At 39.5% G+C, this 16,393-nt stretch overlaps 1 long non-coding RNA gene across 1 annotated transcript in view; it reads right to left on the minus strand.

Annotated features, from left to right (window-relative positions):
* The window catches only part of LOC307185245, a 372,576-nt gene that overhangs the window by 292,759 nt on the left and 63,424 nt on the right, over positions 1-16,393 (minus strand). The window lies entirely within an intron of this gene.

Below are 16,393 nucleotides of genomic sequence, written 5' to 3' on the forward strand. Positions count from 1 at the left end.
GTAAAAAGTTCAAATGATGCAAATGCATAAAGTAAACCATTCACCCACTCTAAAAACAGGCATCCTGAAGCATCTGGGGCACAGTCTGGAAACTTTTCTCTATGTACATATAAGCATAATGAATGATTACTAATGAGTAGACGTTATAAACATTTCATGCTTTTTAATGTAATCCATTGAAATTTAATCTTTCAGGAACATAAAGAATTCTAAGAGCAAGAATCCTTTTTTTTTTTAACATTTAGATTTTAAATGTTTACTCTTGGGGTCTCAGTTTCCCCATGTGTAAAATGGGAATAAATAATAACTAACCCATAGGATTGGTACATGATACAAATGACAAAATATATCTGAAGTGCTTAGCACAGTGTCTGCACATAGAAAAAACAAAAATAGTTGATAAAGGTTAAGTTCAGGGACCAATGAAAACCCAAGAGGAAGACTACCAGTCACAGTGAAGATCAAAGAAGCTGCTTGGAAATGAGGGCTCTTGAGTTTTGGAAGGATCCACCAGGCATCTATCAAACCTAGGGAAGGTCATTTTGAAGGTCATTTTAGGCTAGAGGAAGAGTGTGTTCCTGGAACAAGAATATTAACAGCTGGCAGCCTTTTGGAGGGAACGGTGTTTGTGGGAAATATCTTGAAAAGCTACCCTGAAAAGGGAAAGTGAAGCCACAAAGCAAGGAGACCACACAACAAGATGGAAGTTAAACGAAACATAAACCAAAAACTGCAATTGAGTGAGAGAAGAGAAGGGAGAGGATAAAAGAGTGAGAAAATAGAAGACCTGGGAACACAGTGAAAACTATGTTTATACTTATTTCAGTCTAGAATTGAGCTCCATTTTACATATAATCACAAAGTATTTTTTGCACCCTTCGACTATGCAATAAATTTTCCAGAAAGGAAACTATCATACAAGTTTTATAACGATTGAACTTCAAGAGTTTGGAATTTTATAAGAATTGGTCAGTGTATTAGTTTCTTTTTGCTGCTGTAAGACATTACCACAAACTTAGTGGATTAAGACAAAACATAAGAATTATCTGACGATTTTATGGTCATCAAGGCTGTGTTCCTTCTGAAGGTTCTGGCAGGATCCATTCTCTTCCCTTTTTCATCTACAGAGGCTACCCACATTCCTTGGCTCATGGCCCTGCACCACTCCAACCTCTTCTTCCATTGTTACATCTTCTCTGACTCTGACATGAGGAGTCATGTCAGAGACACGTCAGAGTCTCCATGTCAGAGTCCTGTCTCTCTCATGAAGACCCTCGTGATGACCTGGGCCACACTGGGATAATTCAGTATAATCTCTGCAGCTCAAGATCCTTAACTTAACCATATCTCCAAAGCACCTTACACCACACAAGGTAACATATTCAGTTTCTAGAAATTGGCATATGAGCCTCCTCGGTGAGGCCATTATTCTGCTTACCACAGCTACCACTTGGGGAAATCATGTCACTGACTGTCACACCACTCGTGGGTTTTGAGTGGCTAATATAAAACATCTGCCTCAGTCTGCATTATTCACAGTCTCCTCAGTGCCTCTGAAAAAGAGCTGAAAAATATCTGACAACCTTATATGTCTCTAGTATAGTCCTGCCCAAGAATTTACACTTACTTTATTTTTTTTTACTTAGTTTACTTTCTCTTCATTTTTTTGTACAGTTAGAGCATTGTTTAAAAGTATGTGTAAACAGGTTATATTAGCCACACACATAATACAGGAATCACTACAAAATGTCTGTTAAGCATTTATTTCCAAAAGGCATCATTGGATCTGACAGGACAGAGAACCACTCAGTTAGACGGTGAATTATTATTTTTAGTGAAATGAGTGGTACTGGAAAATCTACCCTATGTATATGAAATCTGGTTGTAGCAGTAGCAGCAAGCGTGAAGTTGAAGGTAAATATTCTATGGGAAATATGCTAATAAAGTAGGCAGATGTGCTTACAGGGTACTGCTAATTTAACTGAACTTCTTTCTTACCTCTCCATGCATTCCATCTCAGACACTACTCCCTTCCTGGCCAGCCCTCTCAGCTGCTTACCCTCAGCTTCCAGCCCTGTGGGCATGGAGAAACTGACAGATAATGAAGCACCTGGAGAGTCAGCTGAAGAATCACACACAACTGGGCCATCAAGAAAGAAAAAGCCAATGTCACTCCACTGATGAATGCTCTTCCATCAAAGTGCAGTGACAGCTAGAAGAGGCAGGATGGCCAGGAAAAGAGGGAAGGCAGTGAAAGGATAGTAAGACAGGACAATTTAGACTGGGAGAACAATGCTGGGAAATTGGGAATGAGGGCCCATTGGGCTATTTCAGGTTGTGGTGAACACTTCAAGCTGTATATTGTGATGAGGATGTGTAGAGAAGCAGCAGAGAAGAACACACAGTAAGGAAGCCAGAAAACAGGTTTGAGTGAACTCAGGCATACTCGCAGAGACTGGAGCATCATTTCACCACAGCTTCTAAGGCTGAGTTACTTGAGTTCCCTTCAGCTGCAGGGTTCCCTTGTTCTCCATACTGGGCTTGAACTTTATGGTGAAACTGCTCTTCCTCTTTGCTCTTGCCTCCCCCAACAGCAGGTATTTACTCATTGTCTTGTCCTCACTGTCTTTAGGTTTCTGTGTGGGTGTGTGTGTGTTTCCGGATTCTCTCTCTCTCCCTACATATGGCTGCTCTGAGGTCATGAGCCTATCCTCGATCCAGGAGGAACACCAGGATAGTGGAGGCATGTCAGCATGACAGAACTTGATGACCTGGGGGCTGAGCCATCCCCACAGAGGTGGATAGTGCCGTGGACATGAGCAGTTGCTAGAGTCAAGCTGCCTGGATCCTGGCCCCGTCAGTTATTAGCTCTAACCTGAGCAAGTTACTCAATATCTGTAAGCCTCAGCTTTCTCAGCTATAAAATGTGGCAAAAGATAGGAAATAATAGAACTGATCTCATGGAGCTGTTCTGTATATTGAATTTTTGTAAAGCATGAAAAATGCTTAGCGCCATACCTGGCATTGGGTGAGTAACTCCTAAATGCTGGCCAAATTTTAGCCTGTGGGTCAACAAGACCATTTATCCATCATGGGTTTTTTGCATTAATTTCGATGTATAAAATAGTGCATTAACATTTTAAAATATTACATTAAAGTATTTATCGTGACTGCTAAGTTTCTTTGGCACCCTCTTAAATATTGTGCCTGCCTCAGTCACCTCATTGTAGATCTGGACCTGGTTATGGCAGTGATGCTGTGCTTCTGGAACCATCGGTTCGGGCAGGAGCCTTCCAGAATCATTTGCATTTTAATGTCTAGATTTCCCTTGCTACTCCTTCCTTTTGTGGACCATCTTACTTCTCTGTCCTATTTTATCCCTATCTTGGTTGTTGTGTAATTGAGTTATTGAGGTTTGAGAATATTTTTGTTTGCAAAATTTGTATCTGGAATAATGTCTGGGCTTGGACTAATGTCATTATGTAGGAAGCTAGCATATTCATGTATTAGACACCTGTCCTTAGTTTCATTTTAAAGGAAATTTATTCTTAGCTTAAATAGAATGCAGAACTGCTGTTCTTAAGTCAAGTGCCTGATAGGAAATGGAAGAGTTATGAAACTGAATGATCTTTTACCAAAAAAGTCTAAATGTCATTAATACTTTAGAAGAAAATAAGTTTAAGCCAAAGAATGTTTAAAGTAACTCTTTGCTGAAGCCTAACTCATTGCTAAGAAAACTTGAACCCTAATTAATGAATTTGCTAAATAGAATGTGTTTGCAAAACAGCCCGGGGTTGATCTCAGTTAAAGTATCTATTGATATATAAGGACTTAGAACTCTTCAAGGAAAGAAGTAGCATATAATCTCCTAGAATACAGGTCAAAACCTCAAATGCCTCTCGAGGCCGGGAAAGCAGTGAAAGGCATGAGTTGGAGGGTGTGGGGAAGACGGGAGGGGGCGGAAGGTGAGGCACATGGTGAAGCGGAGGTGCCGTGTGCTGTTCAGAGGGCGCAGTGGCCCCTTAGCTCCAGGAGATTATTGCCATTTGGAAATCTTTACTAAGGTGCCAAATATTCCAATTTTTCAGGACAAGCCCGAAATGCAGATATTGATGTGAAAACACTCACCTTTTAAAATATTGGCTCAGTACTTAAAAAAAAAATCACTCAAATGGGTAAAACAAAACACGACTAAGCTGTGAATTTCCAACCTCCGCAAAGAGAGTCATCTTTGTTATAAAGAAAAGGGAGAAAAGGATACATTTTTATTCTTTCCTTCTGAAATCCTATCTAGAGCATTTCTGAAGCGTGGAAGATTTTAATATTTGCAAATCAAAACACCTTCTTTGCTTTAGTGAACCTAAAAGAAAAGGCCACTTAGAGGACACTGCGGACACAAAATCAAAGTTTTGACTTCCGAACAGCCTGACACAAGGGTATTTGACCAACTTTTCTAGGTTGAAGTGCCATGAATTTTTCAGAGCTAATATTCCCTTCGGTGAAGAGAAGCGATTGCATTGCATTTGGATTGCATTACAGATCCTTTGTGTCATGTCCCAGAAAAACTCACCTAGTCTCTACCTCTTATTAGGTTTAAGCTCATTGGTTCTCCTTGTAGAATGACTCTCATTCCAAAACACTGGGTGTAACTCACAGGCTAACAAAACTCAGAGAACCACAGGGGAGTTGGGCCGTGACCATATTTAATACTTAACAAAGAGAGCTACACTCTGAGGCATTATTATTTTTCCTTTGCTCCAGAAATACAAGGTGGATGTTTTGAGCAACTCCACTCAGGGCTCACCTCCCACAGGATTTATACGAATACATTTGCTCTTTGATGAAAGGGATTCTTAAAACCATTGGCGTACACCACCCTTGAAGCTGACTCTTTTGAGTTTGAGATGCTAAGCTGTAACCAAAGCAAGCTTGAGCGTGCATTCTATCTCTGGAATGTCTCAGGGTACTGGAGAATTAAGGACGAGAAGACAGGACTGAAGGGAGCCCTTGATCTGGACCACGGGGGAATGAGACATGGAGGGATACAAGCTTTGGTAAGACAGGCTGCTCTCCACCAAGGTGAGAGAAAAGAAAAGGAAGAAGTGAAAAGTGAAGATTCCAATATCCACTTAACAGATACCATCCCAATAAAAATCCATGATATTCTCCCAAAGCCTCAGCCCAAAGCTCATATTTGCCAAATACTGTTCAATATAATACAAGTTCAAGAGGAAGAAAGGCACTGGACAGCCAGTCCCCTGGAGCATATGGCAATAGAATTTGACCTACACTGCTGAAATGCCCAGTTTGTTCATCTGGGTCTTCTATGGCTAAAATTCAGAAATGAGATGACTGTAAAAGTTAGTGTCAGTGTGTCTGATACACATAGCCTTTGGTCCTTTAAACAATATTTGTCTCAAAAACTTCCCTCTTTCTAGAAAAATGAAATAGTATTTTTTTAAAACTGAAATATAAAAATGTTAATTCAGGTTGATTTGTTTGTTTTACTGGGAAAAAAAAATTGTAGACTCTCCTAAAATCCCTATTGTTGTGAGTCTGTAGAGATGATCTCCATCTCTTTTAAATTCATCTTGCTGGTTTTGTCATTTGTTATTCAGGCTGCATCTTCCAGAAAGCCACTGGGCATCTTTCACAGCCACGAAAAGATAACATGGATGAAAGATAATATGGACTCCACTTCAGGGAGCCTGATTTCCTTTCCATCGCCTGTCAGGACTTTCAAGGGGAATTGTCACTACCAGAAAGCAGTGACTTTTAATTTCCCTTAAGCTAGATTTGGCATTCAGATCCTCACAGCGATGTAAAAGGCCCAAATGACTCTTTCTGATGCCAGTAAGAACTGCATGAGCAGACAGAATTTAACTCTTGGGTGCTATAAACTCAGCTTATGGCTTCTTCTTCTTAAGTTGCCCAAATCTAGCTGCTACATTAAAAACTTCTCTATGCTATTTTCTCATAGGGTTTCTCTCTTTCCTTATATTCCTCCAAGTGGGGCACAGATCATTCTTGGGGATGCCAGAGGCACAATTCAGGAAATACCCAGCCAAGAACAGGAAGCACAAGTGGGAAAACACACAAGTTGGGGCAGACACTTGAGGACAATCAAGCAAAGGCTGAGAAGAAAATTCGTGAGAAGAAAATTATAAAGAAAAATGGATGCGGCAATCGTACCCCTTGGTATTTATCCAAATGAGTTGAAAACTTGTATCCACTCACACATGTGTGCGTGGACGTTTAGAGCAGCTGTATTCATAACCGCCAAAACTTAAAAGCAATCAAGTTTTATCCATTCAGTAGGTGAATGGATAAACAAACTGTGGTACATCCAGACAATGGAATATTGTTCAGTGCTAAAAAGAAATGAGCTATCAAGCCATGAAAAGACAGAGGAACATTAAATTGCTAAGTGAAAGAAGCCAATCTGAAAAGGTTATATATACTGTATTATTCTAACTACATGACATTCTGAAAAAGGTAAAACAGTGGAGACTAAAAAGATCAGTGGCTGCCAGAGGTTGGGGGTGGAGACGTGAACAGGCAAAGCACAAAGGGCTTTCAGGGCAGTGAAACTATTCTATGTGAAACTACAATGGTGAATATATGTCATACATTTGTCCAAACCCATAGAATGAACAACATCAAGAGCGAACCCCAAGATAAACTATGGACTTTGAGTGATAATGAGGCATCAGTGTAGGTTCATCAATCATAACAAATGGACCACTGTGGTGCGGGATACTGATAGCTGGGGAGGCTGTTCCTGCTGTGGGGTTTGGGGGGTGGGGAGTTGAATGGAGGAATCAGAAGGACAAGAGAACACCGTGGAGCGTGAAGACAGAATTAGCAAATGAAAACAACACCACGGAAAACGTTCAAGAGCCTTTTTTCTTCTGTAGCAGGAAAAGCTGGAAGCTACTACTCCAGGGACCTGAGATTAACACTGAGCTCCATTACTGGCCATGGCATGGATTGCTCAGGTGTAAATGGGGCACGGGGTGTTTTTCAGTATGCTTATCTACATTTAGGAAGCTCTCAGAAACCAGGTGCCAGAGAGAAGGGGGTAGAGGAAAGGTACGAATATTAAGAAAACACAATTTGTGTTTGGGAGAGCTTACAGTTCCGTGGGAAAGAGGGACATTACACTCATTAACAATGAGGTTGGTGGGGAATGCGATGGGAGGAAGAGATGATCACGGGCTGAACAGACTAGGGCCAGCCTCCGTGCTCCAAACTGGAGCACTGACTCCCTACCAACTATACACATCTGTGACCCTAGGTCATCTAACCAGTTAATGTTTCCTTCTAAATCAGTCTTATAAGTAAACGATGTAATTTTAGGAGCAAGGATAAGATCTTTCTACCAAAGAAAAATTGTTCCCTGTTTGCTAATGCCATGAATTCCACCCCTTCGACTCGATTTCATTAGCTCTGTCACCTATTAAAATGCAAATACTCTTAGGAGAGATTATACTTTAAGCCATATAATTCAAGTGTAACTTACTGTGAATTTATTTTTCAGATCTGACGAGATGGCTTTGATGGAAGCAAGGATATAGTAAACTTGAGATCACTGAACGCCACAGAAATGTTTGGGCAGGAGGCTGAGAATATTTAAAATAATCTGTTAACTGTAGGCTTTGGCAGTTCAATTTTCTTTTTGATTAAAATCTAAGGAAAACAGTGCTACCACTGAGTGTTTGCAAAGCAACCAGAACGTTGATTGAATGTTATTTTTACCATTAATATTGTTATTAATCTTGAAAATATACTTGGAGAGCAGAAAGTTTTATGGGAACAAGACGAAAGAGTCTTCTATTTATTTCAGCAAAGCTCACTGAGGTTCTACATTGGGGTAATAGAATATTCATTTGCCTGTCTATGCCCTGTAAGTATTTATTTTCCTCTGATTCCCTTGAGCTGAGGGGGTCAAGAACAGGTTTTGGCATTCCCATGTCCTACAAAACATATCTCAATATAACCTAACCTACTTAGTTTTCACCAGAATTTCTAGAAAGGTCAACAAGACCTAGCATGACCTTGAATACATGACCATGACCTTGGGGTTCTCTCACGAGCATCCTGAATGCCTTTACTACCATGCTAGCCTCCAAGGCCAGCTTCCCCTTAAAGTTCTCGCCAAAGCACACACATAAAGCCCTTCCCTTATTTCCCTTAGGGATGCTAAGATATTCTGCACTTATAAACAAAAAGAAAATAAACATAGAGGGGAAATAAAGCAAAAAAAACAGGAGAGGCTCCTGATCCCACCAATTAGCCACTTCCAGGGCTCTAAGGCCCTGGCCATTCCAGGCTCTCTCTAGAACACTCTAGAGAAAAAGGGCCCATATTGCATCACAGTACACACCCTGGAGCCCTTAACTCTCATACCCCTGCACACAAACACCTTATGACCTTCCACCAGCCACCAAAGAGCTTTCCAGTGCTGCTGCCTCCCAGACCCTCCCACTCAGTCCCTGTGTCTGGTCTGAGACTTGCCTCTCCCCTGGTTACTGAGTGACTTTGTCCTTCAGGACAGGCCTTCCTTCCCCTCACACCTCTACCCCCATACAATCTCCCTTGGATACTGGTTGACTCCATAGTAGGCCCAATAGATATTTTATCTACATGATGGCATTATATCTATGTAACAAGAAACATACATACATGCACACCTATTAAAGCCAAGGAGGAGTGAGGGAAAATGAGCACTTGAATTTTTGCATCACTCTTCCACCTGGACTGGAAGAAATAGCCTTTAGGGCAGGGTCTGTATGTCTGCTTATATCACCCCCATGCCTAGCACAGTGCCTGCTGCAATTAAGTACACAATAAATAACTGTTGCATTAGGAATGAATGAATGCATTCAATGATTTCCCCCACCACTTAACATCCAAAGAGAAAGACTAACTCAGTGCTCTGATACAGGCCCTGATAAACTCTCTGATTTTAAGGACATCATCAATAAAGCCTCCACTGATCCATCTCCAGCACTAAATTCTCTCTGCTGTTCACTTTCCAATGTAAACACCCAACTATGCTAAGCTGGAGAGATAATCAACTAAATAAACAACCCATTTGAGACGGGATCACCCCAAGGCAAAGGCAATACTTTCAAAACTACACATATATTCACTGAGGCAAAATGAATACTCAAAGAAAGAAAAATGTCATATATAGTAAGCTATGTGCCAGGAAATATGATACACACATCATTTACATTGTTTATTTAATCCTTAGAACAACCTTACAAGTTAGAAATTATCATCCTTATTTTGCAGATTTTAAAAGTAAACTTTAGAGAAGTGTTTTTACCCATGGTCACTTGTTCAAGAGGTTGAAAAGCATGAACTTTGGAGCCAAGCTGCCTAGGTTTAAATTCTGACCCTGCCCCTTCCTAGATGGGCGTCTTAGTCCATTCCTATAACAAAATGCCACAGACTGGGTGGCTTATAAACAACAGAAATTTATTTCTCACATTTTTGGAGCCTGGAAGCCCAAGATCAGGGTACCAGCGTGGTCAGGTGAGGGTTGCAGACTTCTCACTGTGTCTTCACATGGTGGAAGGGACTCTTCTATAAAAGCATTAATTCCCCTCATGAGAGCTCCACCCTCATGACCTAAGCACTTCCCAAAGGCCCCACCTCCTAATAACATCACCTTTGGAGGGTAGGATATGAATTTGGAGGGAGGATGCAAACATTCACACTATAGCACTGAGTAAACACAGCTTAACACACGTGGAGCTAGTAAGTGTACCAGTCTCTCATGGCCAAACCCATCTTTCTGTGACCAGATCTGTGATGCTAGGCCAGGGACTCTACAAAACACATTCCTGCTTAGTCAGCTAGCTTCGTGTTAGCTCTGTCAGTAGAGGGCGCTAGAGAGGGCTGCCAAGCTGGAAGAGCTAGAAGATACTTGCTCCCTCCTGGGTGTTTCCTCTGAGCCTCAATCGGGGGCCCCACCCTTCTCTCCCTTCTGCAGAGCCACTGAATCCAGTTTGTACTGTTCTTGTAGAATCAGCCTTAGAGTCTGCTGGCCAGCACCCTCACTTCAGAGGACTGCATTTCAGCTCAGTGGGGCCCTTCCTCTAAGTACCTAAGAAGTTTTAGTAATCCCTACTCTTTCCTTTGTTCCATCAGCCCTGGGGGTAATAGCTGCTTACTGGAACTGCTACCCCTACCCTATACCTTAGAGTTCTCTTTTCACTCTTTCTATTACTTGGTTCACAACTTTATAACCACTTAACAGTTCTTCATATCAAATTCACTCTGTTCAAATTATTGGCATGATTTTACTCTCCTGGCTGAACCTGAGGGACACAAGAACACCTGCCTGAGAATATTAAATGAGTTTGTCCTTGTAAAGTGCTCATAACTGTACCTGGAGCATCGGATTGGCCATATCAAGGTCAGCGATTACTTTCAAAGTGTTGAAGCTGGGTTAGAGCCCATGTCTGTCCATCTTCTTCCAGTCAACATGATGTTTCTCTAATAAAAATAGCTACCACCTACTTAGGGACTAGGCTTAGTGCATTCACAGATGTTACCTGTTTTAATCTTCTTAAACACCTCTTAAGTGTTTTTTCCTCTATCAATTGACATCAAGAAAGGTATTCTGAGTTAAGGTATCCATTATCCTGAGAGGTTAGGCAAGGTCTCCAAAGAGTGCAAACATCTACACCAGAAGAATAATTTTTTAGCATAAACTTCTCCAAATCCTATAAACCTATTTACATCATTGCCCTATGTGTCACCAGCAATTAACATGATTTAAGCATAATGTGTGTGAGCAGAAGCAAGAAGAACTGCAATCCTGCAGCCTGTGGAATGAAAACCATACACACAGAAACATAGACAAAAGGAAAAGGCAGAGGGCTATGTACCAGATGAAGAAACAAGATAAAACTCCAGAAAAGCAATTAAATGAAGTGGATATAGGCAACTTTCCAGAAAAAGAATTCAGAATAATGATAGTGAAGATGATCCAGGACCTCAGAAAAAGAATGGAGGCAAAGATCGAGGATATGCAAGAAATGTTTAACAAAGACCTAGAAGAATTAAAGAACAAACAAACAGAGATGAACAATACAATAACTGAAATGAAAAAAATATACTAGAAGGAATCAATAGCAGAATAACTGAGGCAGAAAAACGGATAAGTGACCTGGAAGACAGAATGGTAGAATTCACTGCCACAGAACAGAATAAAGAAAAAAGAATGAAGAGAAATGAAAACAGCCTAAGAGACATCTGGGACAACATTAAACGCAACAACATTCACATTATAGGGGTCCCAGAAGGAGAAGAGAGAGAGAAAGGACCCAAGAAAATATTTGAAGAGATTATAGTCAAAAACTTCCCTAACAGCAGAAAGGAAATAGCCACCAAAGTCCAGGAAGTGCAGAGAGTCCCAGGCAGGATAAACCCAAGGAGAAACACGGCAAGACACATAGTAATCAAGCTGACAAAAATGAAAGACAAAGAAAAATTATTAAAAGTATCAAGGGAAAAATGACAAATGCCATAGAAGGGAACTTCCATAGGGTAACAGCTTATTTCTCAGCAGAAACTCTACAAGCCAGAAGGGAGTGGCACGATATATTTAAAGTGATGAAAGGTAAGAACCTACAACAAAGATTACTCTACTCAGCAAGGATCTCATTCAGATTCAATGGAGAAATCAAAAGCTTTACAGACAAGCAAGAGCTAAGAGAATTCAGCACCATCAAACCAGCTTTACAACAAATGCTAAAGGAACTTCTCTAAGTGGGAAACACAAGAGAAGAAAAGGACCTACAGGGCTTCCCAGGTGATGCAGTGGTTAAAAATCCGCCTGCCAATGCAGGGGATGTGGGTTTGAGCCCTGGTCCAGGAAGATCACACATGCCACGGAGCAACTAAGCCTGCGTGCCACAACTACTGAGCCTGTGCCCTAGAGCTTCTGAGCCACAACTACTGAGCCCATGTGTCGCATCTACTGAAGCCCGTGCACCCTAGAGCCCATGCTCTGCAACAAGAGAAGCCACCGCAATGAGAAGCCTGCACACCACAAACGAAGAGTAGCCCCCACTCGCCAAAACTAGAGAAAGCCCACATGCAGCAACAAAGACCCAACACAGCCAAAAATCATAAACAAAATAAATAAATTTATAAAAAAAAGGACTTATAAAAAAAACCCAAAACAATTAAGAAAATGGTAATAGGAACTTACATATCAATAATTACCTTAAATGTGAATGGATTAAATGCTCCAACGAAAAGAAACAGGCTTGCTGAATGGATACAAAAACAAAACCCATATACATGCTGTCTACAAGAGACCTACTTCAGACCTAGGAACACATACAGACTGAAAGTGAGGGGATGGAAAAAGATATTCCATGCAATTGGAAATCAAAAAAAAGCTGGAGTAGCAATACTTATATCAGATAAAATAGACTTTAAAATAAAGAATGTTACAAGAGACAAGGAAGGACACTATATAATGATCAAGGGATCAATCCAAGAATAAGATATGACAATTGTAAGTATATGCACCCAACATAGGAGCACCTCAATACATAAGGCAAATGCTAACAGCTATAAAAGAGGAAATTGACAGTAACACAATAATAGTGGGGGACTTTAGCACCTCACTTATGCCAATGGACAGATCTTCCAGACAGAAAATAAATAAGGAAACACAAGCTTTAAATGACACAATAGACCAGATAGATATAATTGATATTTATAGGACATTCCATGCAAAAACAGCATATTACAGTTTCTTCTCAACTGCACATGGAACATTCTCCCAGATAGATCATATCTTGGGTCACAATTCAAGCCTCAGTAAATTTAAGAAAATTGAAATCATATCAAGCATCTTTTCTGACCACAAGGCTATGAGATTAGAAATAACTTACAGGGGAAAAAAATGTAAAAAACACAAACACATGGAGGCTAAATGTTACTAAATAACCAAGAGATCACTGAAGAAATCAAAGAGGAAATAAAAAAATACCTAGAGACAAATGGCAATGAAAACACGATGATCCAAAACCTATGGGATGGAGCAAAAGCAGTTCTAAGAGGGAAGTTTATAGCAATACAATCCTACCTTAAGAAATAAGAAACATCTCAAATAAACCATCTAACCTTACACCTAAAGGAACTAGAGAAAGAAGAACAAACAAAAACCAAACTTAGTAGAAGGAAAGAAATCATAAAGATCAGAGCAGAAATAAATGAAATAGAAACAAAAAACAATAGCAAAGATCCATAAACTAAAAGCTGGTTGTTTGAGAAGATAAACAAAATTGATAAACCATTAGCCAGACTCATCAAGAGAAAGAGGGAGCGGACTCAAATCAATAAAATAAGAAATGAAAAAGGAGAACAGACAACAGACTGTTGTCTGTTACAACAGACACAGCAGAAATACAAAGCATCATAAGAGACTACTACAAGCAAATCTATGCCAATAAAATGGACAACCTTGAAGAAACGGACAAATTCTTACAAAGGTATAACCTTCCAAGACTGAACCAGGAAGAAATAGAAATATGAACAGACCCATCACAAGTAATGAAATTGAGACTGCGATTTAAAATCTTCCAACAAACAAAAGTCCAGGACCAGATGGCTTCACAGGTGAATTCTACCAAACACTTAGAGAAGAGCTAACATCCATCCTTCTCAAACTCTTCCAAAAAATTGCAGAGGAAGGAACACTCCCAAACACATTCTACAAGGCCACTATCACCCTGATACCAAAACCAGACAAAGGTACTACAAAAAAGAAAATTACAGAGCAATATCACTGATGAATATTGATGCAAAAATCCTCAACAAAATACTGACAAACAGAATCCAACAACACGTTAAAAGGATCATACACCATGATCAAGTGGGATTTATCCAAGGGATGCAAGTATTCTTCAATATACACAAATCAGTTGATGTAATATACCATATTAACAAATTGAAGAATAAAAACCATATGATCATCTCAATAGATGCAGAAAAAGCTTTTGACAAAATTCAACACCCTTTATGATAAAAACTCGCCAGAAAGTGGGCATAGAGGGAACCTACCTCAACATAATAAAGGCCATATATGACAACCCACAGCCAACATCATTCTCAATGGTGAAAATCTGAAAGCATTTCCTCTAAGATCAGGAACAAGACAAGGATGACCACTCGTGCCACTCTTATTTAACAAAGTTTTGGAAGTCCTAGCGACAGCAATCAGAGGAGAAAAAGAAATAAAAGGAATACAAATTGGAAAAGAAGAAGTAAAACTGTCACTGTTTGCAGATGACATGATACTATACATAGAGAATCCTAACGATGCCACCAGAAAACTACTAGAGCTAATCAATGAATTTGGTAAAGTTGCAGGATACAAAATTAATGCACAGAAATCTCTTGCATTCCTATACACTAACAATGAAAGATCAGACAGAGAAATTAAAGAAACAATCCCATTTACCATTGGAACAAAAAGAATAAAATATCTAGGAATACACCTACCTAAGCAGGTAAAAGACCTGTACTCAGAAAACTATAAGACACTGATGAAAGAAATCAAAGATGACACAAACAGATGGAGAGATATACCATGTTCTTGGATTGGAAGAATCAATAATGTGAAAATGATTATTGTATCCAAAGCAGTCTACAGATTCAATGTAGTCCCTATCAAATTACCAATGGCATTTTTTACAGAACTAGAACAAAAAATTTCACAATTTGTATGGAGACACAAAAGACCCCGAATAGCCAAAGCAATCTTGAGTGAAAAAATGGAGCTGGAGGAATCAAACTCCCTGACTTCAGACTATACTACAAACCTAGAGTAATCAAGACAATATGGCACTGGCACAAAAACAGAAATATAGATCAATGGAACAGGATAGAAAGCTCAGAGATAAACCCGTGCACCTATGGTCAACTAATCTATGACAAAGGAGGCAAGGATATACAATGGAGAAAAGACAGTCTCTTCAATAAGTGGTGCTGGGAAAACTGGACAGCTACACGTAAAAGAATGAAATTAGAACACTCCCTAAACACCATACACAAAAATAAACTCAAAATGGATTAAAGAGCTAAATGTAAGACCGGACACTATAAAACTCTTAGAGGAAAACATAGGAAGAACACTCTTTGGCATAAATCACAGCAAGATCTTTTCTGACCCACCTCCTAGAGTAATGGAAATAAAAACAAAAATAAACAAATGGGACCTAATGAAACTTCAAAGCTTTTGCACAGCAAAGGAAACCATAAACAAGACAAAAAGACAACCCTCAGAATGGAAGAAAATATTTGCAAACGAATCAACGGACAAAGGATTAATCTCCAAAATATATAAACAGCTCATGCAGCTCAATATTAAAAAAACAAACAACCCAATCGAAAAATGGAAGACCTAAATAGACATTTCTCCAAAGACATACAGATGGCCAAGAAGCACATGAAAAGCTGCTGAACATCACTAATTATTAGAGAAATGCAAATCAAAACTACAGTCAGGTATCACCTCACACCAGTTAGAATGGCATCATCAGAAAATCTACAAACAACAAATGCTGGAGAGGGTGTGGAGAAAAGAGAACCCTCTTGCGCTGTTGGTGGGAATGTAAATCGATACAGCCAGTATGGAGAACAGTATGGAGGTTCCTTAAAAAACTACAAATAGAACTACCATATGACCCAGCAATCCCACTACTGGGCATATATCCAGAGAAAACCATAATTCAAAAAGACACATGCACCCCAATGTTCATTGCAGCACTGTTTATAATAGCCAGGTCATGGAAGCAACCTAAATTTCCATAGACAGACGAATGGATAAAGAAGATGTGGTACATATATAACAGTGGAATATTACTCAGCCATAAAAAGGAACGAATTGGGTCATTTGTAGAGACGGATGGATATAGAGACTGTCATACAGAGTGAAGTAAGTCAGAAAAAAAAACAAATATCGCATATTAACACATATATGTTAAATCTAGAAAAATGGTACAGATGAACCGGTTTGCAAGGCAGAAATAGAGACACAGATGTAGAGAACTGACATATGGACACCAAGGGGGGAAAGTGGGGGGGGCTGGGGGGATGAGTTGGGAGATTGGGATTGACAGTATACACTAATATGTATAAAATAGATAACAAATAAGAACCTGCTGTATAAAAAATTTAAATTATATTTAAAAATAAAAAGAAGAAGGAGTGGCAGCCTGCTAGCCTCATACCAAGAACCCAACTCCATCTCTAAAAAAAAAAAAAAATGTGTGTGCATCTAAGGATTAAAATTTTGGAATTTCAAATTTTCTCTTGTTTTGTACATCTAAAATATCAATGAAATATTATAGAATTT

Source organism: Stenella coeruleoalba (assembly GCF_951394435.1).
Source record: "Stenella coeruleoalba genome assembly, chromosome: 4".
In the NCBI taxonomy this organism is placed as follows: domain Eukaryota; kingdom Metazoa; phylum Chordata; class Mammalia; order Artiodactyla; family Delphinidae; genus Stenella; species Stenella coeruleoalba.